Raw genomic sequence first — 22,812 nt, forward strand, 5'->3', positions numbered from 1 at the left:
TAATCTTGTCTGTTTTACTGAGAACCAGACATGACATCCTGCTAATGTCTGCTAATGTCTGTGCATTTATATGTTGGCTAAGGACACGCTATCATACTTGCTGTCGCTGACAGTTTATATCACACAGTGTGTTTCCGTTCATTACCTGTCATCAACACCTGGACATCTGCTGTGATTTAATGCAGCAACACAGACGTTATGAAGCTGTTCCTCCAGTCAGAAACACACCAGCTCTATATATAGATATAGATAGTTACTCTATTGATCCCAGAGGGAAACAGGTTAGCAGTTAGCTGTAAGTTAGCAGTTAGCTGTGAGTTAGCAGTTAGCTATAAGTTAGCTGTGAGTTAGCAGTTAGCTATAAGTTAGCAGTTAGCTGTGAGTTAGCTATAAGTTCGCAGCAGATGCTAGCAAACAATGCTTTCTCATCAACAGTCCCTCGCACTAAGCCTCGTATTGACATAAAAGTAGTCTTAAGCACTTTGTTGAACAAGCTTTTCTTAGCTATTTTATGGACAAACTTGCTCCTCTTCGTCAGTTCAGGATGAAGGGACGATAGAGCCCCTGGTTCACTGCTGAACTGACTAATCTCCTACATAAGAGAAATCAGCTCTGGGCCAATGCAAGGAAGTCAGGCCTTACGTCTGATTGGCTACTTTTTCACCAAGCTCGGAATAGCTGCACTACCGCTATTAGGGAAGCTAAACGGGAGTATTACTTATCGCAGACCACCGACAACTTAAACGACCCTAGGAAATTCTGGCATACCATAAAATCCCTCTCAGCCAATACTCAGATACTCAATATTCAGAGCTGCCGCCTAACATTGTTGTTGATTCTACCGCTATATCAGATAAATCTGAGATGCTAAACTGTTTGAAACATTTTATAGCCTCCAGCTCCTTTGACTCTTCATGTGATGGCAACTCACCCACTCTCCCCCTTGTCAGCCCAGCCACAGGTAACCAAAAGTTCTCTTTCACCCCCTTCTCTATAAAAGAGGTTCTTGCAGCCTTAAAAGACCTAGACCCTCGAAAATCAGCAGGCCCTGATAATCTTCCCTCTTACTTTTTACGTTTGGCCGCAAGTAGTATAGCTCAGCCTGTATCTCACATTTTTAATCTAAAGGCTGGTGAATGACCAGGTCAAGGACTACCTGAGCCTGAACAATATTCTATCTCCCTTTTAGTCAGGTTTTAGGAAGCAGCATGGTACAGCAACTGCTGCCATTAAGGTGATAAATGATATTGTGGAAGCCATGGATGCCAAGAATTACTGCGCTGCCCTTAGTATTTTATGTCAGCGACTGTCTACCATTGGAATGTCAGCCCATGCTGTTGGCTGGTTCTCCAACTACCTCTCCGGCCACAAGCAGTGTGTGCAGTCCGATGGTCTTAGCTCCGGGTTCCTAAACACTTTAAATGGTGTACCGCAGGGTTCCGTCTTAGGACCCACTCTTTTTATTATTGATGTGAATGGGGTAGGCCAAAACATAAATGCATCTGTACATCTTTATGCTGATGATACTGTTGTCTATTGTTGCGCATCTTCTGTCGCCCAGGTGTTCAAAGAACTGCAGTCTGCTTTTGACACCATCCAGGCTCAACTGTCTAATCTCAGGCTAGTTCTAAATGCAGGTAAAACTAAGTCTATGTTCTTTTCAAAGAAAAAGAAGATGCCTGCTGTTTTACCCTGTATTATGTCTGCTCAGGGTACCAATATTGAGTCTGTGGCCACTTATAAATACCTTGGCATAACATCGGACAATAGCCTTTCTTTTTAAATGCCATATTGACCAATTACTGAAGAAACTTAAATTAAAACTGGGGTTTTTCTTTAGAAATAGAGCCTGTTTTTCTTTTAATGCAAGAAAACGTATTGTTGCAGCCACTTTCTTGCCACTCCTGGATTATGGTGATGTTGTTTATATGAATGCCTCTGCTCACTCCCTACATCTACTGGATGCTGCATATCACGGATCTTTGAGATTCAGAACTGGTTGTAAACCCCTTACACATCACTGCACTTTGTACTCTCTCACTGACTGCTCTTCACTTTCCATGCGCAGAACCACCCACTGGTATCTATTTATCTATAAATACATCATTGGACTACTCCCCTCCTGTTTGTCCACATACTTGACACGGAAACAGTCTGATCATAGCCTCCGGTCCCTGGATTACATCACATTTGCCCTCAGTCCGTACTGAACTGCTGATGCTGCACCTGTAACATGGAACATGCTCCAACAGAAGCTGAAGCGGTCCAGTTTTATTTCACTAGAGGACTTCAAATTACTTGTAGGAAGGCTGGTGAGACAGTCAGTGGGGGTCTGTACTTAACTATTGTTAATTATCACGTGTTCCTGTTTTGTTTTTGTCTCTTGTACGTTCAGTTAATCTGTAACTTTGCGTTTTGCTGCTACCTAAAACAGGGTCTCAATGACATTTTACCTGTATAAATAAAGGTTGATAAAATAAAAAACAAACAGTAATGGACCAAGCCGGAGATGTTCACAGCGTAACTCGTAGTAATGCATGTGCACCGTTAATTACTGCGTTTAAACATTTTGGATGTATTAACCTCATTAAACAGTTGTACCTGGAGACCTCCATCTTTATCAGAAACATGCCGATAATGTAACGTTAACACACTGAGAGTGAGGAGAGGACCGGTGTTGTGTTGGAAACACACCTTAAACACAGCTGCAGGTTGTCTGAGTTACAGAACAGAACCGTTCAGCTAGAAAGCTTCAGCTAACAAAGTAATGTGGGAACAATAATGTTCATCTTTCAGAAAGGAACAGCAATAACTCCTTAGAAGTTGGTGTACGTCATCTTCATTAGCTAAGCTGTTAGCGTTAGCTTCAGCTAACAAAGTAATGTGGGAACAATAATGTTCATCTTTCAGAAAGGAGCAGCAGTAACTCCTTAGAAGTTGGTGTACGTCATCTTCATTAGCTAAGCTGTTAGCATTAGCTGCTGCTAAAGGAGGAAATAAATCAGTAAATAAACCATGAGGAGTTACTTCATTAGCTTAGCTGTTAGTGTTAGCTGCTGCTAAAGGAAGAAATAAACCAGTAAATAAACCATGAGGAGTCATTTCTCAGATGCTTCCATTTCCCTGCTCTGAAGTTCAGGCTCTGAGAGTTGGAACTGATCCTCTTTGTGGCTCAGTTCCTTCAGTCCAGCGTTGAACTGGACCAAGTTGTTAGAACAGTGGGATGAAAAGTGGCTGCTGCACATTCACAGTCTTTAGCTAACTCTGCTGGAACATTAGCCTCAGATATAGTTTATCCACTGGGCTCTTATATCCTCTGAGGCTGCTGCTGGATGGAAGATGCATGCTCCTCAGTGCAGCTGACAGCAGAACATTTCCACCAGAAGCTGGCTTCAACCGTCCAGCAGGGTGGATGTGAGTGGGCGGGGCTGAGTACAGGAGGCGGAGTCAATTTAAGGAGTTCAATTCAATTCAATTAAATTTTATTTATATAGCGCCAGATTACAGCAATTGTCATCTCAAGGCACTTAAGTAATATAGTCCAATTCAAGCCAATTGGAATTCAATTCATTGTAATCAGAATCCAATTAATTCATATAGAGCTAATTAAAAAATGTATATCCGAGCTAAGGAAACCAACAGATTGCACCGAAACTTGTCTTCAGTCCAATCTCCCATCCTGAGCCTGAGGGACTGTGGAAAGGAACGACTCCCTTTAACAGGAAGAAACCTCTGGCAGAACCAGAACCAGGAAGAAACCTCTGGCAGAACCAGAACCAGGAAGAAACCTCTGGCAGAACCAGAACCAGGAAGGGTGGCCATCCGCCTCGACCAGCTGGGGTTTGAGAAGACAGAAAAGAGGGAAAAGAGGGGGGAAAAACACCATAACACCATTCAAAGGAGTGACTTTTTCAATCCTTCGGGGTACAAACCAAAGTGCCTATTATACGCTCCTTAGGCAAAAATATTATGTTTCCATAATATGTTGATATTAGTTTTTTTTTAAAGTTTTTTTAAAATAAAAATCACTAACTGGGCTCAAGTTTTGTGGGTAGATTTAATTTGGTTGGACCTAAGGTCCAATTCTTATCAGGCCTGCTTTTTCATTAGGGAAATAATCTTTCTTTTTTTCAAATGAGGATCATGAGATCATGAGGACAAATAAGCATCAAGAAATATTTTAAACAAATACCTGATCAATTATCCACTGTTTACTTCCATATTTTCTAAGAGTTGATGATTCTGTTGTCTAATTTTGTCATTTTTTAATTTCTTTTTTACCCTCTGTGTGCTGACTCTTTTCCATTGTGTTGTATAAGCTGCTGGAGACTGAACTTCCCAGAGGGAGTCATCCCAAAGGGATCAATAAAGTTGAGTTTAAGTATTTTAGTAAAAATCTTTTTTTCTGTCTTTGCATAACATTTTCTATTCATAATGTGAATGTGCATCTGAATAATAATAATAATAATAATCTGAATAAAAGGAGCATTGCTTGCTTCTGATCATTCATGTATGAGAACATAAAGGTTGTGTGTGTGCACGTTTATGTGGGATGTGTGTCGGTGTGTGGTCACTGCTGCTGTGCAAGGTGAGGAAGAGGAGGACAGCGGCTCGTCTTCTGGCTGCAGTAACTACAGACAGGTAAGGTATTACTGCTGGATCCAACCACATTGGACACAGCAGACATGCCCTGATTCCAAAGCCTGAAACTCATTTCATCTCTGTGACCTTTGCTACTATCACGCCACAGCAGAAGGCTCTCTCTGACCCCAAGCACAATGCGCTGGTGGATCGTTTGTGTGAGACAGTCCTGCTCTGAGGAGACAGAGTGGGCTACCTGTGGGAATTAATGTCTCAGTTGGATGTTTCCACCTGGCTACAGCAGCAGCTCTGTTACCAACAGCTTGGCAGCACATATGGCTCTCTCTGTTTTTGGCTGAACTGCAGAGTGATAAACATGCAACAGATAAACCCACAAAGCACCAGTAAAAGAGCTCAGCCACCCCCACATGATGGGACTGGGAGGGGAACGTGTCTTTAAATGCAAACAGAGAACTGATGACTTCAGACCTGATGATCAGAAAATGTACCTGCTCAGAGTTTGTTCCATTGAAATGCCTTTTTTCACATTAATCATTAATCAGATTAGTAAAGTACTTTTGAGACTTGCTCCTGCAGTTGCCGTCAGGCTGCTTGTTTGGAGCTGTTGGACCACATTAGAAGTTGATGGAACCAGACTTTTTCAACCTTTGCCTCTTTTCTGAAACCCGTATTTAGCTGTCTTTGGGAGGGATGAGCTTCGACACCTACCACTCATTAGTTAACTCAAACAGATAGAAATGAAGCATATAACACAGAAAAATGGAGCTTTTCTTCTCTGAAAAGTCTGCTGCTGAATGATGGAAACAGAGGAGTATGTGAGGTATTTTTAGCTTGTATTTGGGTGAGAAGTGTCTCATACGATCCAGATGTTCGGTGCTGGACTGAGACCACACAGAGGCTCATCTTGACCTCCAGCAGGTCAGTGCTATCTCTGAGGAAAGTTACAGACCGTCCTCTGGCCTGCAGCAGCAGGTTGTACCTCCTGATACACAGAATCACATGACTGACCTCTCCCTTCATCTCCGTAGCCTCCACATGAAAAGGGGAGCTGAAAGAAAAGCTGTCTCTTGCCACTATAATGACTTCCATATGGGAATCCTTCGCTCCAAGTCTACCGCAAAGACAGTCTATAAACCTTTGAGGTGCAGCGGGTTCCAAAGTTATGCTTTGGGAGCAAGTGGATATCATATGATGGAGCTTTTGTGGACCGGTTCTGTTCATTTTAATGGAAGATTAGAAGGAAAGGACATAGGTGACAGGAATTAGGACGTACTGTGGGATATACCAACATCACACACAGAAAAAGCTATGTGAAGACAGATTCATGTTAGCAGGCTAATCACACAGCTCTGCTTCATGTGGCTCTGACTTTCCCACTAATCAGATTCCATATCTGTTGCAGATGATGTGCTCCTGCATATATCAACACAGACTGAATGGTTAACACTTTTACGAGGCTCTCAGTCAGACATGCTGGTGATGAAGAGCAGCGGCTGCTGAACTGGAGCTCACCCATGCTGGGAAATGCACCTGCAGTAAGTTCATCAGGCAGCGCCTCAGCCTTCTTATACGGACCAGCTGTGCGGCTCTTCACTTCGGAGGGTCCGCTGGAGCAGCAGCGGACCTCCTCATGCTGAGAAATCAGGCAGATGATTAATAGGCATGGAATAAAGGTGGCTATTCAGCCTTGCTAAAAAGCATGTAACCAACTGCTTGTAGATGAGTGATGAGCGGGATTTATGCCCCACAACTTTATGTATTCCTTACTCTCCATCTTCAGCTGAATATCCATGTACATTCCAGATTAGCTGCTGCTCAGCTCAGAGCTGGCCGGCATTTGGCTGCTCAGTAACTTTGATTTGTAGTGTGTTTGGGATGGATAAATGGCTTTTAGAAGATTGCAACTCATCTATGTGGCATTCTTCTTCCCAGTTCTTCTTCTCCATATTGCAGCAGGATGTACAGTTAATCTACACGGCCTGTAGCTGAGCACACATACCGCCCTGTCCCTGAAGGCAGCACAAGCTTACTTTCCCGTGATTTGCCCCACATTTGTTACACATTAAAAGCCCTTTTTTTAGTGCTCCAGGACCTTTGACAAATCAGAGAAAATAGTCCTGCTGATGTCACTGTGATGTCACTACACATTTATGATATTATTGTAATGTTTTTTTTATTTACCAGGAGGCTGGGGTTGATGATATTTCTCTTTAAATAAGAGGACAGAAATACTTTAAAATGACTTTGTGCTGATTTCTTTGTCTGAATGTGGTCATTTATTCACCGTAATGACCCCACAGATTCTACAGTGGTCACAGAACAGGGTCTGCTCTGCTTATTAACGGGCCCACCAGGCAACATTTTACAGATGTAACCGGTGCTGCGTACATGTTAAAATGTCTTCCTGTTCTCAGTCTGTGGAACAAGAAGGAGCGAAGGCGTCAGCAACTGCGTGACTTCAGAGCAGCTCAACACCAGCTGCCTTCATTCGGTCAGCTCTTTAAGTCTGTGTGAGGCCGTCGATAGCAGATGGAAAAAGAGAAATGAAATGTTTCACTTTAATTAAAGAAGAAATGACCCTCTTAGATGATCGAACCATTCGGCTGTGTGTCGGCACAGGTTGGCAGAACATGAATGACATCACAGCCAATCAAAGCACAAGTCCAGCTGCAGACGTGAGATGTTCTGTCTGACTGGATTATGGACTTCAGATGTTCTTATCAGACGTCTTATAGTGCCACAGCAAACCACAGTAATATGTATGACATTACAGTAGAAATATCACTGAAACTGCATCAAACAATGTGACAAACAGCAACTGCAGGATTCAAACTCTCATTAACATCACAGGAGGAGGGCAGAACATTTCTGCTGCTGTGACTAAACTCCTCATAAACATGTACAGTCATTAGAACAGATCAGATATCCCACAGATTACTGCGTGCACTGCACACCCAGGTGTGCAACACAAGCAGCAGGTGCACAGATGCAGGCATTCTTCTACATTTGATGATGTAATCAAATGTTAAAACAAAGACAAGCAGCCGCAGAAAAATGTCTTCGCCCTAAGAACTGACCTCTGAAAGCATAGGGTGAACTCATGCAGACACACTTCCAGCATGCGTCACTCTGCCACTGTGCAGCTGAGTACAAAAATATTGCTGATGACATCATGACGTGCACATGAGCAGCAGTGATCTGCTGTCAGTCAGCTCAGCACTGACACGAACACCACTAATGCTAAAACAATACTGCTTCTTAACTAAAAAAGTCCTTCACTGTAAAACCCAGGAGAGATGATAGGAGGGAGAAGTGGGCAGCAGCGGCTCTGTGACGGCTGCTTTTCTGATTTACTGCATTTATCGATGCTGATTTTAACCCTGTAAGATGCTCCCAGAGAGCACAAGCTCTCCACTCGATCAAATGGCTCAGATTCAGACACACATGCAACCCGTTTCTCTATCATATGCACAGCCACAGACTTCCAGCAGGACCACACATGACGCTCATGGTGTTAAAGCTGTTAGCTACGGTCTGTGCTGAGCTCCATTCCCAAGATGCCAACATTTGTAACTTGAACTCTTTGAGGAGCACATGGGATGAGCAGCAGTGCAGCACCTCTCTGTCTGTGCTTCCTGTACATTATCATACGCTTTCAAACGTCACTTACTGCAAACCTCATCAACTGTTGTTTTTTTAATCTGAGGGAGCAGCATTTAAAGTCAGACCAACACATTTAGCAGCGTTCCAAACGGCTCTGATGACGACCTTTCAACTGAAGGTGAAAAAGACGGCACCCAGGGCTGTCTCCAACCAGCTTTCAGTCCCCCCACAGACCTGCTGAACCTTCCTTTTTAACGCCTTTTGGCTAATAGAATCGGCTGAACAGCCAGCATCTTTATTCCTTCGCTTCACTCTCACTGTCCAGCAGCCGTTCTTTATTCTGTGGAAAGGAAACGAGGTTCTGTGCAGCACATATCAGACCAAAAGAAAGTCTAAAGGAGAGGATCGGTGAGTCCTCTGGTGATGTGGAGGCTGTTCCCCACCAGAGCTTTAAAAGGGGGCTCGATGTCTGTGCAGCTTTAAGGCCTCCATGGTTTCTTATCTTACTGTTTATTTGTATGAGGGGTTGGACAAATATGAAATGCTGAAAATCAAACGCAGAAAACAGCAAACATGCCTTTTCACATGCATCATAATTAACACACAAATTCTGTCTCCTGTGCATGTTGTTTTAATCCAGTCAAGCAGTAAAGAGCTTTTGGTTGAATTAGATTTTTTCTTCTTTTTATTTCCACTTTTCCACCCATAAAAATTAAAAATATGACTTCTTCTTCTGTCAATGCTTTTAATTTTTGTTTTAATCTAATCAAACTACTCTTTTCATTCACCTCATGTCTTACACAGAAGAAAAGATATACAGTATGTGACAGACATTATTAAGTATATCCAGCATACATATCCCATCAGAGTCAGTAGCAGTGCAAGTATTCCATCATCCAGATCCTTCTGCCTTTGTCCCATCATCCCTGTCATGCATGAATTCTCCACAGCTCTGAGCTGAGTTTGTTGAGCTCTCAGTAATTACACAACCCAGTTCTGAAACTTTGTGCTTGCACCCCCGGCACAGATTTCACAGTAATGTGCTTTAGTGAAGCGTCTGGTTGGTGCAGACGGGAGTCATCCACCAGTAAACCAGGAAAAGGCTATTTTCATGGGGTACGTTGTTGCAGTGCGATTGTAATGCTAGTCGAGATGTTTTCTGAACATTAACCGAGCAGTTTTACTGTGTAAAGCCAACAAAACCAAAGAGATTTCTTCAGTTACTTCAGCAAACTGTGGACAGCAAACTTCACCACTGGACTTGTTGCACAGGTATCTGTCACAGTACCACGCTGGAATCCACTGAGCTCCTGACAGCGACCCATTCTTTCACAGATTGTAGAAGCAGTCTGCAGCCGAGGTGCTTGGATTTATACACCTGTGGCCGTGGAAGGGACTGGAACACCTGGATTTAATTATTTGGATGGGTGAGTGAATACTTTCGGCATATGAATGGGTATAAAAAGAGCACCTTAGGAGCAGAGTCTCTGTGTCTACAGACTGTGGAGCAGTTTCAGAAAAGTGTTCCTCAACATGAAGCCCGACGGACTGAACATGTATTTGCTCCACATCCATGTGAACAGGGACACAGCTGAACTCCAGGCCTGGATGTCTGTGGCAGCTCTCCATTAAAAACAGACCTGATTCTGTCCTGGAAACCGCTGCCTGGGCTCAGCAGCACTTCCAGGAACCACTGTCTGTGAACACAGCTCAAATGCAGGTTAAAGCAGGTTAAAGCCACATGGGAACATGATCCAGAAACCAAAGCTCATTTAAAACGGACTCAGACAAAGTGCAGAACTGTCCTGTGGTCACATGGATCAGAATCCAAAATAAATTCTGTGTGGAAGTCATGGTCCTCCAGACCAAAGAGGAGAGGGACCATCCAGCTTGTTATCAGACATGTTTTGGTCTCACTTTCAGTGTCTGACCTGTTCCTCTGTCAATAAAACCTTGGTTTATGGTCCTTATGGTCCTTATGGCACATCTTTGCATTGTTTTCTCTCGTCCAAACTGTTTTTTTGCTGTACATTACACACTGTGGACGTTAAGTTAAGAGAACACCGGGCTGCTCCAACCTGTGCTCGGCCCGAGGCTACATGAGGTGTGTGTGTGTGTGTGTGTGTGTGTGTGTGTGTGTGTGAAACCTTTTCATTTACATGCTGCAGATAGCAGGCCTGTCTTCTGAAGCTCAGTAATAACTACACCAGCACTGCTGCTGTCCAACTCTCCTCTGAACACTGCAACCTTTTATCAGGCACAATACGATAAGATTTAATATCACAACATGATGCAAGTCTATTATTGCTCCGAGGAGATATACCCGCACACCGTTTTCATTTCATGCAGAGCAGCCCTCGCCTCGATTATCTGTCTCTGACACCTCTATAAGTGTCTGCTCTGCTGTGACCATGAAAAACTCCTCCCAGCCACTCATACATATTTATGCTGGGTGTGAGGTGGCGAAGCAGCGCTCTCACAGACTCAGAGGAGCCGGATGTAGACAGATGTAACCATTAAGACTGACACGACCAAGCAGAGCCCAGCTTTTCAAGGACGGGAAATGAACTTTACGTCCATTTCCATTATCACGCTGCAAATTTATTTAACTTCCCTTTGTTTGATACAAAATTAGCGAGAACATTTTGAAAGTTTTTTTCATTGGATTTCTTCCACAGAAAACATATCCAGTGTCTGACAGCAGGAAGTGTTACGCACCCCCGTGACTTTTGTTTTTATCTAGTTTATAATCTGATCAAATACGGACTCATAAAATAGAGAAATGCAGCTTAAATTACAACAATATTTCCTGTGATATACCAACAAATGTCCTTTCTGTGAGTCCCTCATTGACTAAATGAGTCTTGAGTCACACTTTGGAAGCTCATCTGACATCCATCAGATAAAATCAGATAAAGATGCAAACATGATCAGAATTCATTCAGCAACACTGTTAAAACATGAGGAATGTAAAAAGAGGGGGTAAATATGCAGTTTAGAGCTTTACTTTTCAGGGGTTGTTGAGTTTTATTTTAACATTTCCTTCAGACTAATTCTGTGAGAACAGAAAAAAAGGCCTGAGCTGCAGATCTTTCACTGATATTAAACCTCTTCAGGTTAAAGCCACAGGGAGAGAAACTGCTGACCAGGCTGAAACATGGCCTGACGTTTTTAGCGTTACCCATGAAGCCTTGCGGTGGGTTGGCTCCTGATTGGTGGATTCCATTTTGTTGGTGTACATGCTTTCGATCCTATTCATTTTAGTTGATCACATTAGTATTTGTGTGTGGAGTTGTTTTGGGTTTAAAGGGGACTTTTAAAGGTGTTCTTCTACATTAGACTCAGGTCTCAGCTGCTCCTCTTGTGTTAACGCTTGGGTTTCGATGTTCTTGCAGGTTTCCTCCTGAGTCAAAAGAAGCTTTTAAACTCAAACTCTCATCTGAAGCTCGGATGGATCAGAAAGCTGAGACTGGAGCTCATTGAGAACACAGCACAGAGCATGCAGAGCTGCTGCGATCACTCAGGTAAAGGTTCTGGTGCTGAACCGTGCCGTGATATGAGAGAATAATCCATTTGAAGCACATTGTTCATGTGAAAAGGAGCTTTGTGCTGAAAGCCAGCGTCCAGGTGGCTCCATCATGTCAGAGGTGACGGCTCCACACGTGTCCGTCATGTATCTGTAATGCTGCTTTAACACGGACGTACACACGTGCACGTGCACACACACGTGCACGCACACGTGCACACATCTCAGAGCCACTTTTGTTACACCGTCATGATAAAACAACGGCAGCCATTTGTGCTGCAACTGCTCTGCTGTGGACAGAGGAGGCCCCCCCACAAGTGTAAAAAAGCCCCCCCACCCTGCTGTCAGCCTCTGTGTGTGTGTGTGGGGGGGGGGGGGGGGGGGGGGGTAACAGCATGCTGCAGTCACACTGAACTCATTCTACTCAATATTTTCAGACCCTAACATAATAATAATAATAATAATAATAATAATAATTATGATAATAATAATAATAATAATAATAATAATAATAATAATAATAATAATAATAATAATAATAATAATAATAATAATAATAATAATAATAATGGTGGTCAGCACCGTCTCCTCACAGCAGGGTTCCAGCCGGTTCTTTCTGTGTGAGTCTGCATGTTCTGTGGGGTTCTCTCTGGTTCTCCGGCTTCCTCCCACCGTCCAAAAACATGCTGTCAGGTTACCTGGTAAATTGTTCTTAGGAGTGTGTGTGTGTGTGTGTGTGTGTGTGTGTGTGTGTGTGTGTGTGTGTGTGTGTGTGTGTGCGTGTGTGTGTGTGTGTGTGCGTGTGCGGTTGCTTGTCTCGTTCGTCTCTGTTTGGCCTGTGATGTTTGGTCCGACCGACGGATAAAGCGGATATAGAAAATGAATGGATGATGATAATAATGATAAAGATAATAATGATAATAATGATAATAATGATAATAATAATTGCTCCAACTGTTTAATCTGTTTTAAAGTTTCTGTCTGATTCTTCTTATTGTATTTAAGTCATTGTTTGCTCCTCTTATCCTCTTATTATTATTATTATTATTATAGTTATTATTATTATTGTGGTTGTTATTATGGTTATTATTATTATCATTATTGATATTATTATTATTATTATCATTATTTATATTATTATTGTTATTATTATTATTATGTTTGTTATTATTATGATTATTATTATAATTATTATCTTTCTGTTATTATTATTATTATATATTATTATTGCTATTCTTGTTAATCAATAACTGTTATTTACATGTAAATTAAAGATTCTTTTTTGCCTTCAGGCTCACCAACACGTTGTCCACTGCTGCCCTCACGCACGCACACACACGCACACGCATCGCTATCTATGATGTATTTCTGAATGCTGGGAATAAAAAGTAGATTTGAAAAGTGTGAACAAATGAAATCTTTCTGTTTGTGTTGGATAATCACAGAAGGCCCAGTGAGTGATTTACGCGCGCGCGGATATGGGGCCAGTAGCAACAAAGCGGAAGAAAACAGGTAGAGGCATATATCCAGAGAAGCTGTCACAACATTTACCCTTTGGTTTGACAAAGTGAACTCAGCCTGGTTCCTCTGCATTCCCTCCTTCTTTCTCTCTTCCTTTCTTTCTCTCTTCCTTTCTTTCTGAGAGGGGGGGATTCTCTCTGTGGTCCGGCTCCACAGCGATTATAGGAGAAGCTTTAAGAAAGTCTGAAGCTCCAGATGACGGATGGCCCCAGGCTGCAGGAAATAGTCGGTTTCATCAGGAAAACGTTCACTCGATAAGTCATTTAATCCCAAATAATGAGAAAGTGGCCGCGCTGCTATCCATCTATCCTCCTTTTATAAATACACGGAGAGGTCGGGCGAGCGCACGTGACTCAGGGCGAGTCTAGTTATATTTTCTGTAATTTAATCAGAATAAAGAAAGTTTAAAGGCCCGAAGGGAATGAAACAAATGAAGGGAAGGATGGAAATAAAGAGAAAGGGTTAGAAAGAAGAAGAAAGAAAGAAAGAAAGAAAGAAAGAAAGAAAGAAAGAAAGAAAGAAAGAAAGAAAGAAAGAAAGAAAGAAAGAAAAAGAAAGAAAGAAAGAAAGAAAGAAAAAGAAAGAAAGAAAGAAAGAAAGAAAGAAAGAAAGAAAGAAAGAAAGAAAGAAAGAAAGAAGAAAGAAAGAAAGAAAGAAGAAGAAAGAAAGAAAGAAAGAAAGAAAGAAAGAAAGAAAGAAGAAGAAAGAAAGAAAGAAAGAAAGAAAGAAAGAAAGAAGAAAGAAAAGAAAGAAAGAAAGAAAAGGAAAGAAAGAAAGAAAGAAAGAAAGAAAGAAAGAAAGAAAGAAAGAAAGAAAGAAAGAAATCCATCTTTTGGTGGGTTCTTTGTTGTCTGCTGCTACCTGAGGACCGCGGCCTTGAGGCCGCCGCGTGCCGCCTCGCTCCTCTCCTGCCCGGCCGCGCGCAGGGACTCTGATGGAGTGCGTGAGCCGCGGAGCCGCGGAGCTCATTTCATGCTCCGCAACGCTTTAACAGCGCCTGATAGCGACGCGTCTCGCAGCGTAAATTCACCTTCTTTCCAAAATACCATGAATATGGATTCAGTTGTCCCACTCACGTGAATCAGTGAGCTGCGACCCCCCCACAACACCTCCATTTATGAAGTGAATATTCATGTCATGAGCCGGGGAACAAAGTGGGTCAGCGCGTGAGAGTTGAGTAGAAAAGAGTTTATTTGGAAACATGTTTAAAGGTACAGGACAGGTGAGCAGCCCCCGCTGCCCTGGTTCTGAGAGTCTGAGGGTGGGGGGGGCTGACAGAGTGGGCCCATTAGCTTTGGATCTTACCTGCCCCCCTCCCTTCTGATCAGAATACAACCTGCTGGATTTTCCTGAAATAAAAGCAGAACCGCGGCCTCACAGACTCACGAGGATCTGCTCCACGTGCTCAGAATTGAACGGAATTCATTGTATTTCTGCGGTTTTCCTGCATCAACCTTCAGGTTTGTGTGTTCTCTGGTTGCTCCTGATCATCTTCTGTTTGATTCAACTTCTTCAGCCTTTCATGATTCAATCAGAACCTTTTTATTCACATAAAAGAACTTTCTACGTTCAGCGGATGGTTCCGACAGTTCTTAGAAGCTGTTCCTCAGCTCAGACCTGAGGAGCAGAAGCCGCTGGCGGTGTGTGTGTGTGGGGGGGGGGGCATCTGGACGTCTGTTCTCGGGCTGAAAATCTTTGGTTTTGCGCGTGCATGTGAGCAGTGAGCTGTCCGCTCCTCTCAGCTGCTGCACAGTCCCGTTAAAAGAGGAGAGGAGAGCAGCAGCCCCTCGTTAAATTAAAGTTCGATATTTACAGTGTGGGGGGGCGCGGCCCCTCAGTCGCTGTCCTCCTTGTCCTCCTGGATGGTGGGTGGTGGAATGGTTGTACAGTCCCTGCGCCATCAGCTGCAGAGCCAGTCCGTTCTTGTAGCCGCTGGCCTTTTTGATCTTGGCCCGCTTGTTCTGGAACCAGATCTTGATCTGGGACTCGTTGAGGTTGAGCTCCTGGGCCAGAGCCTGCCGCCGCTGCTTCCGTGATGTGAGCGGTTCACCTGGAACTCCGTCTTCAGTCTCTGCAGCTGCTCGGCCGTGAAGGCCGTGCGCGGCCGCTTGTCCTCTTTGCCGCTTTTGGACTTTTTTAATTTCCGTGTCCTTGGGCCTGCCAGTAAGGGCGAAAGAGGAGCAGAGCGGAAATATGAATATGCAGCGCGCGCTCAGCAAAGTGGAGATAAAGGCAAACACACAGTTTTTATGTCTGGGAAGAATTCACTCATCCGCCACGTCACAACAACAAGCCGAGACAAAGCGCGCGCGGGCCGGACCTGCGGGTCCACGGACAGTTTCAGGCCAAAAATACAAAATGATACAAATATCATAATAATAATAACAACAATAATAATAATAACGACCAATAACACTACTACTAATAATAATAACAATAACAAACTGGAGCAACACTAACAATAACAACAACAACAACACTAATAATAACAATAACACCACTACTACTACTACTAATAATAATAATAATAATAATAATAACACTAACAATAACAACAACACTACTAATATTACTACTAATAACATGGTTCTATTTTCACAACAATCAGCAGCCACAGACACAACAGCAACATCCTTATTATCATTATTATTATTTTATTCTTCTTACAGGAACCGGATCAGCTGTTCAACGCACGCGCACACTCACAATAGAATCACCAGCTGACCTAGCATGATGTTTCTAGACTGTGGGGGGGGGGGCAGCATGCAACTGATATTATTATTATTATTATTATCTTTATTAATAATAATAATAAATAGCAATAATTAGCAGAAGGACGCGCGCGCGCATGTGTGTGTCAGCAGTGATGCTTCAGCACCTCACGCACGGATCACTACAGCAGCACCGTGTCTGAAATAAAGGTTCATTCATTTATTCCTTTATTTTTCTTATGTTTAACGCGCACTTTCATTAGAGCTGGACGGCGCGTGCTGAGCGCACGGAGAAAAACAAAAAGCGCATTTTTTTTCGCATTTTTTGCACATTTTGACTTCCTGCTCTGGATCAAGCTGAATTATTAAATAAATTCTGATGCAGAAAACAAATGTTCCATTAAATATTTTGGTGTAAATTTAGGATCAAACGTTTATTCTTTAAAAGCTATGAAACAGATTATAAACTGATGATTCTGACATTAACACCCACTGCAGGGGGGGCACGCGCACAATGGGGGGTTACGGTCTAACACACCCTTTTCATGGGTCTCCTGCCCCGAGGAGCGGCAGCAGATGCCGGCCTTCGGTGTCTGCCTGCCGGCCTCAGAACAGGCAGAAGCCCGCAGGAGCAGAGCCGCCTCCGGGTCCCACCTGACGGGACCCGGTTCGGTCAGCTCGGGTTCAGCTCGGCTTTTTTCTACTCTGTCTTATTTCCACAGGTCAGCTGGGGGACCAGAAGGTGTGAAACACCGAATAATGTTGGAGTCGATGTGCGTGTTGAAGAGCGCATTTTTACAGGCTAAAAAATAAATAAAACCCAGCATGAAAAATGTCTTCATGTTTGTTTAAATGAAATGTGAATGAACCGGGTCCTGATGACGGTTCAACGTGACACATTTTCCTTTATTTAACCAGAAAAACGACTCTTTTCCAAGACTGGCCCTAACATAATGTCATCTGTTGGCTTTTATGTTTTTAATAACACCTGGAGCATTTAGAAGGAAATGTCTTCTGACAAATAAATGTGTAAAAGGATTTGTTTCTTTCAAACACTGAATTAAGATGAGCTGGAATTAAAAACTCCAGGAAAATATGGATAATCAACAATATAAAAAAAGATATCAACAAATAAATATCAGTAATAATAACAGTAATAATTATGATAATAATACCGACTTTGTTTTGCTTGCATAGGTTAATAATTCTTGTGATATAAATTATTTTATGCATCTGTGTGTATATCATATATAATATACACACACACACACGCACACACACATATATATATATATGTATATCTACAGCTACTTTTATCATTTATCTTTTATCTTACTATTTTAAAACTATTTTTACTGTTATAATAAAATGAAATCCAATAAAAGAGCAGCTCTCGGGCTCGCGGCGGCATGTTTTCGCGGATCTGTCGCCTTACCAGATGAGGGCCTGTCTGAGTAGCGCGTGCAGTAGACCCAGGCAGGCCACAGCAGCGGCTGGCTCTCCGGTGTGGACGTCCCGGTGCCGTTGAGCACCACCAGCGAGGCGGCGGTGTTCTCCCCGGCCCCGCCTGTCCTCTCCTCGGCCTTGACGCCGCCGCTGCTCTCGGTGGAGGCCGCGGCGTCAGCGGCTCCTCCGCCGCTCCCGCTGCTCTTTTTGGGACTTGAGGACGCGGAGGACGACGTGCTGTCACTGCTGCAGTTGGAGTCCTGGGACGGCGTCCCGGGCAGGCTGGGCCTGCCGACAGCCGGGTGCACGCGCTCCCGGCCGGAGGTTTGCGCCCTCTCGCGCGCTCCGTGCTCTTTCTTGCAGCCAAAGTCCGGCCGCAAAATGTTGTCGATGAAAAAGTTGGTGGTCCTGTGGGCCTGCTGCGCGACCTGTAGAGGCAGGATGGGCGGTGAGGGCAGGCTGGGGGCCGGAGACACGCTCTCCCCCTCGCTGCTGTCGGTGCTGTTCACGTCCCGCTGCTCCTCCATCGCGCCTCTGAAGAACCTCGCTTCTGTTCTCTCTGCAGGTGTGCGTTTATATCCACAACACGAGCACAGAAAGCACTAACACATGGTGGCTTGCACTCCGAAATATTGCTGCTTCTTGCAAGAAGTCAACGTGCACATCCTGCCTGAGCGACGCCGCCCCGGCGCGTGCTCGGGTGAGACCGGCTGTGGCTGCTGAGCTCTGCTCTCACACCGAGGCTTTCTCCCCCTGTACGACGGTCTGATCTTCACAAAGTCCTCACATCACATCACCGTGAGAGCCACACTCACGCCCGCCAACCAGGAGCATCAACAACATCTGAAGCGCAGCGGGCCAATCAGTGGCCGGGATGCTTTTGGACATAAAGTGACGGTGTCCAATAATGTCAGAGGTTTGAGAGCCCAGAGGTGAAGTGTGTGGGCGCGAGAAGCTTTTACAAAGCAAACAAGAGATTAGCACTGCTTCCTTCTCAGAACAGGAGGAATTATCCTCACACGCGCGCGCGCGCGCAGTTGGGATTTTGGGTGAAATTCAGCTGCTCACCTTCCGGTTGTTGACTTTACGTGAACACGCACGGAGGGCCCCAGAATACACTTGTTTTTCTTTTTGGGAACAGCTTATGTGTGCGCGCGTTACGCACGAGACAGAATGATGCTATTTAGGGCCCACTTATAAGATCCAAGCAAAGCCACACACAAACCAGCAGGTTCCGGGTTTTTTCTTAAATTATTCTTTCATAACCCCCCAAATACACACACACACACACACACACACACATTTGTCAGCCCCTATTGTTTCCAGGCCGAGCTCCGACGACACGCGCTCTTATCTCAGTGCGCGGGAGGAGCCGCCGGCGGGTAATTGATCGCTTTTAATTAGGCTTTATTCCGCCTGATCAGCCGGACGTTCATCACCTGGCTGCGGGAGAAAAGCGACCTGAAGCCGCTGTCACCGGCTCCGTGCCAAGCGCTCCATCACAGCCTGCGCAAAGTGGACCAGTGGAGGGATATAATGCAGCGCGAGCGCTTCCATGTGTTAATAGAAAAGCTGCTGTTCAGCGGAACTCTTGGAGGCTGCACGAGCGAACAACTTAATTGGAGTAAATTTCATGGTTCAGCTTTGCTTTATTTGCTCTGAGGTGAATCTGCAGGCCGGAGGCCGAGAAAAGATCCTCTTTTTTCTGCAACCTGGAGCTGGTGGCTCACGGCTTTCATTCTGAACAAAGCTGCCGTGTTTCTGTCAGCTTTGGGTCTGATTTAATCATTTTTCTAACAGAATTATTGATATTCTTCTGATCTCATTATTTGCATTAATTTGACTGTAACCTTAAATCACCCACATTAGAATAATCACACCCTTTAAACTCGCTCCTCCAGCTGAGACCACCTTCAGATGGGCCGAACACGCACGCACACCGTAAGATGGGCCGAACACGCACGCACACCGTAAGATGGGCCGAACACGCACGCACACCGTAAGATGGGCCGAACACGCACGCACACCGTGAGATGGGCCCAAACAGCTCTTCCTTCAGCTCCTCTCATGGAAGAATCAGGGTTTCTGATTCCAAACATCCTCTCAGCTGCTGTGGATGAGCCTGGTGTGTGTGTGTGTGTGTGTGTGTGTGTGTGTGTGTGTGTGTGTGTGTGTGTGTGTGTGTGTGTGCGTGTGTGTGTGTTGGTAAAACAGAGGCTTTATGACTACATGTCGGTGTTTTGTTGTTACTCAGGCAGAAACCAACCAGCAGGAAGAACAACGCACAGGTTTAATTGTGGAACTAAAACATCTGTGTGTGTCAGAAGCTGTTCCATTCAATGCTTCACCCCTAAACATCAGTTCTAATGTAATAACATGTAATAACACATATAATAACATTCATACATGGATTTATCCATCCATCCATTCTCTATATTTTATTTATATTATTTATTTATATTTTTTCTATATTCTTAATCTGTCGGTCGGGTCGCGGGGGGCCTGGAGCCCATCCCAGCTGTCATCGGGCGCGAGGGGAACACCCTGGACAGGATTTATTTATAAATATATCTATATAGATGTAGATAAAGATGTATATAGGTCATCCTAATTTTTTTAAACCATAGCGAACATTGTAAGAATTAGAGGGGGGGGGGGGTATCTACATATCTTTACACACACATATGAACACACACATAAATAAAACGTGCATAAAAGCAGCCAAAGCAGCGTGATATCAGGAAGCTTACAGTGAGAACTGCTTTTCTGCAGCATGTTTACCTAAAAGATTTCATAAAAGAGTTACAAACCTGAGGAAAATCAAATCAAATAAAAGGTTATGAAAACGAATTTAACCGCGAGGAAGAGGAGGCCACGCCACTGAAATCAGACCAGCACCGGTTACTGTGAGCGACTCAGAGCAGGCAGGGGCAGGGAATGACGTCAGAGTGACATCTGCTGGCCACAGACATGCAGCACATGTGTGTGCAGAGAACTGTACCAGAAGATGAGGCGTGTTGACACATATCTGCCCTCAGCTCAGAGAGAGGACACTGAGTAAAAGTGAGTAAAAGTGAGTAAAACTGAGTAAAACTGAGTAAAACTTCATCTCTGAAGCATGTTAAAAGTTAAAGTGAAACAGGAGAGAGGCGTGGAAATTAGACTAAATATATGGAAGGTGGAGAAAAACATGAACATCTAAAAAACAAAGCTCAAACAGATGCAATGTGTTTAAAAATGTGTCAAAGGGAAAATAAAAGACGAGATGCGCATGCGCCACTTTACTGACTTTCTTTACCAGCTGCTATTTAGGACTCATTAGATATATAATAACCATAATATATGCAGATAAATCAGAAGCATGCACATGCCTGCATTCTTTATTTTTTATTAAATACATTATAAAAATATATTTTAAAAAACAACGTGATCTTTCTGTACGAAACAAACTATGTGATCGATTTCAGTGCATTTGAAATCTGACATTAAAAGTTCTGCTTCTGCAGATCCAGATCAGTTGATATTTACCACACATTAAATGAATATTGTCTTCTTCTCTGGTGCAGCAGTCATTTTGAGCTCTGGGGGGTGCATGACGTCTGTTCAGTGGGTTCTTCTCCCACTCTGCTGGGTTCACATCCGGCCTGGAGCTCCCTCTGCTGGCCATGCTGGGTGTAACAGGAACGTCACGGCCACACCTTCCAATATTCATGTGCTCATGTTAAGAAGCATTACAGGTAAGTGTAAGAGTCGCTATCCTACACTGCTGAGTGTGGTCGCCCCAAAACTGAAAGACTAAAGCAGTAAAATAGTGTCAAAAGGTGTAAAATGGACAAAATAGAAAAAATGCTTTTCAGCTCATATAGTTAAATTATCGAACTAAAACATGGAGTTTAAAACATATAATTAAAATAATATAGAACAAAAATTAGATATGATAAAAAAGAAAATGAATTGATTAAAAGAAAAAAAAGAATCAATAAAATCAAATAAAAGCCTGATTAAAAAGGTGAGTCTTCCTCTTTTTAAAAACATCAACAGTCTCTGCGGCCCTGAGGTTCTCCGACAGGCTGCTCCACATAATAACTAAAAGCTGCCTCCCCGTGTGTTTTAGATCGAACCCGTGGTTAAAAGGCCGGAAGACCTCAGCATCCGTGAGGGTTGATAAAAGTAAGTCAGATAAATAAGAAGGTCCAAGACCGTTAAGACATCTAAAAACGAGTAAAAGAACCTTGAAATTGATCCTGAAGCACATGGAGCGATTTTAAAACTGGTGTAATGTGCTCCCGCCCTCTGGTCCTCGTCTGCAGTAGCAGAAGATTAAAGATACTCTTTTTTGGAAGACCAGAGAGCAGGCATTAGAGTAATCTAAAAGAGATGAAAGCATGCATCAGCTGCTGGCCTGAGAGAGAAGGGCGGACTCTGGCTGTATTATTAAGATGGTAAAAACTGTCTTTGTTATGTTTTTAATATGTGGAATAAAACTAAGCTCAGAGTCAAAAAGCACGCCCAGATTTTTTACAGTTTGTGATGGTTTAAGATTTTATAATTTTGTTAAAAGCTTCTCTCTCTGGCCTTCAGGACCAATGACTAAAACCTCAGTTTTGTCCTGGTTGAGCTGCAGGAAGTTCGCTGCCATCCATGACTTGATGTCTAAAATGCAGTTAAAAAGGGCATCGAGTTGCCCTGTGTCACCAGGAGACACGGCAATGTACAGCTGTGTGTCATCAGCATAACTATGAAAGCTAATGCCGTGCCTCCTGATGACATCCCTGAGGGGAAGTATATACAGATTAAAAAGAATTGGACCTAAAATTGACCCCTGGGGAACCCCAAACTTGGTCTCAAGCTTGTTTTATAGTTGACTCGTCGCGTGACATCATTATGACGTATTTCCGCCATGAAAAGGCGGCGCGGCGTGTTGTCTGCACCAGTATCCTACTATCAAAGGCAACGATAATTCCCAAGAGTGTCCACAGAAGCACACTTTTTCATCACAAACACACAAAGAAAAGGAAACACAGCACACTTAAAAGTCCTATAACAATATTCTAAGACTATATCAGACTATAATGCTGATAACACACCTACTGAAGTTTCAGCTTCTGCAGGCTCATCAGCTGTTCTGTCAGATTTATGTGGGCAGAGGTGAGAATGCTGATCTGCTCTAGACGGGGACATTGTTAACAACAGATGGGGTAATCCTGAACATGTTGCTATAAAGGAGAGGATCTGTCCTCAGAAGAAAAAGGGAGTTTTCAGAGAGGGATACAAAGGAGGAGTACAGAAAAAAGCTGCACAGCATAAGAGATGTGTGATCAGGGATAAAGAAGATCACAGGCTTTAAGGTGAAAGACCAACACTCAGCATGTTCCTCCACTGCCTCCAGCTCCTGAACCTCCC

The 22,812-nt window shown here is 43.6% G+C and overlaps 1 pseudogene; it reads right to left on the reverse strand.

The window, feature by feature from the left end:
• Positions 1–14,449: 14,449 nt before the first annotated feature.
• LOC140319826 (homeobox protein engrailed-1-B-like) lies at positions 14,450–18,170 on the reverse strand (annotated as a pseudogene).
• Positions 18,171–22,812: the final 4,642 nt, after the last annotated feature.

This window comes from Leuresthes tenuis, unplaced genomic scaffold (assembly GCF_036924035.1).
Source record: "Leuresthes tenuis unplaced genomic scaffold, fLeuTen1.0.hap1 SCAF_12, whole genome shotgun sequence".
NCBI lineage: Eukaryota > Metazoa > Chordata > Actinopteri > Atheriniformes > Atherinopsidae > Leuresthes > Leuresthes tenuis.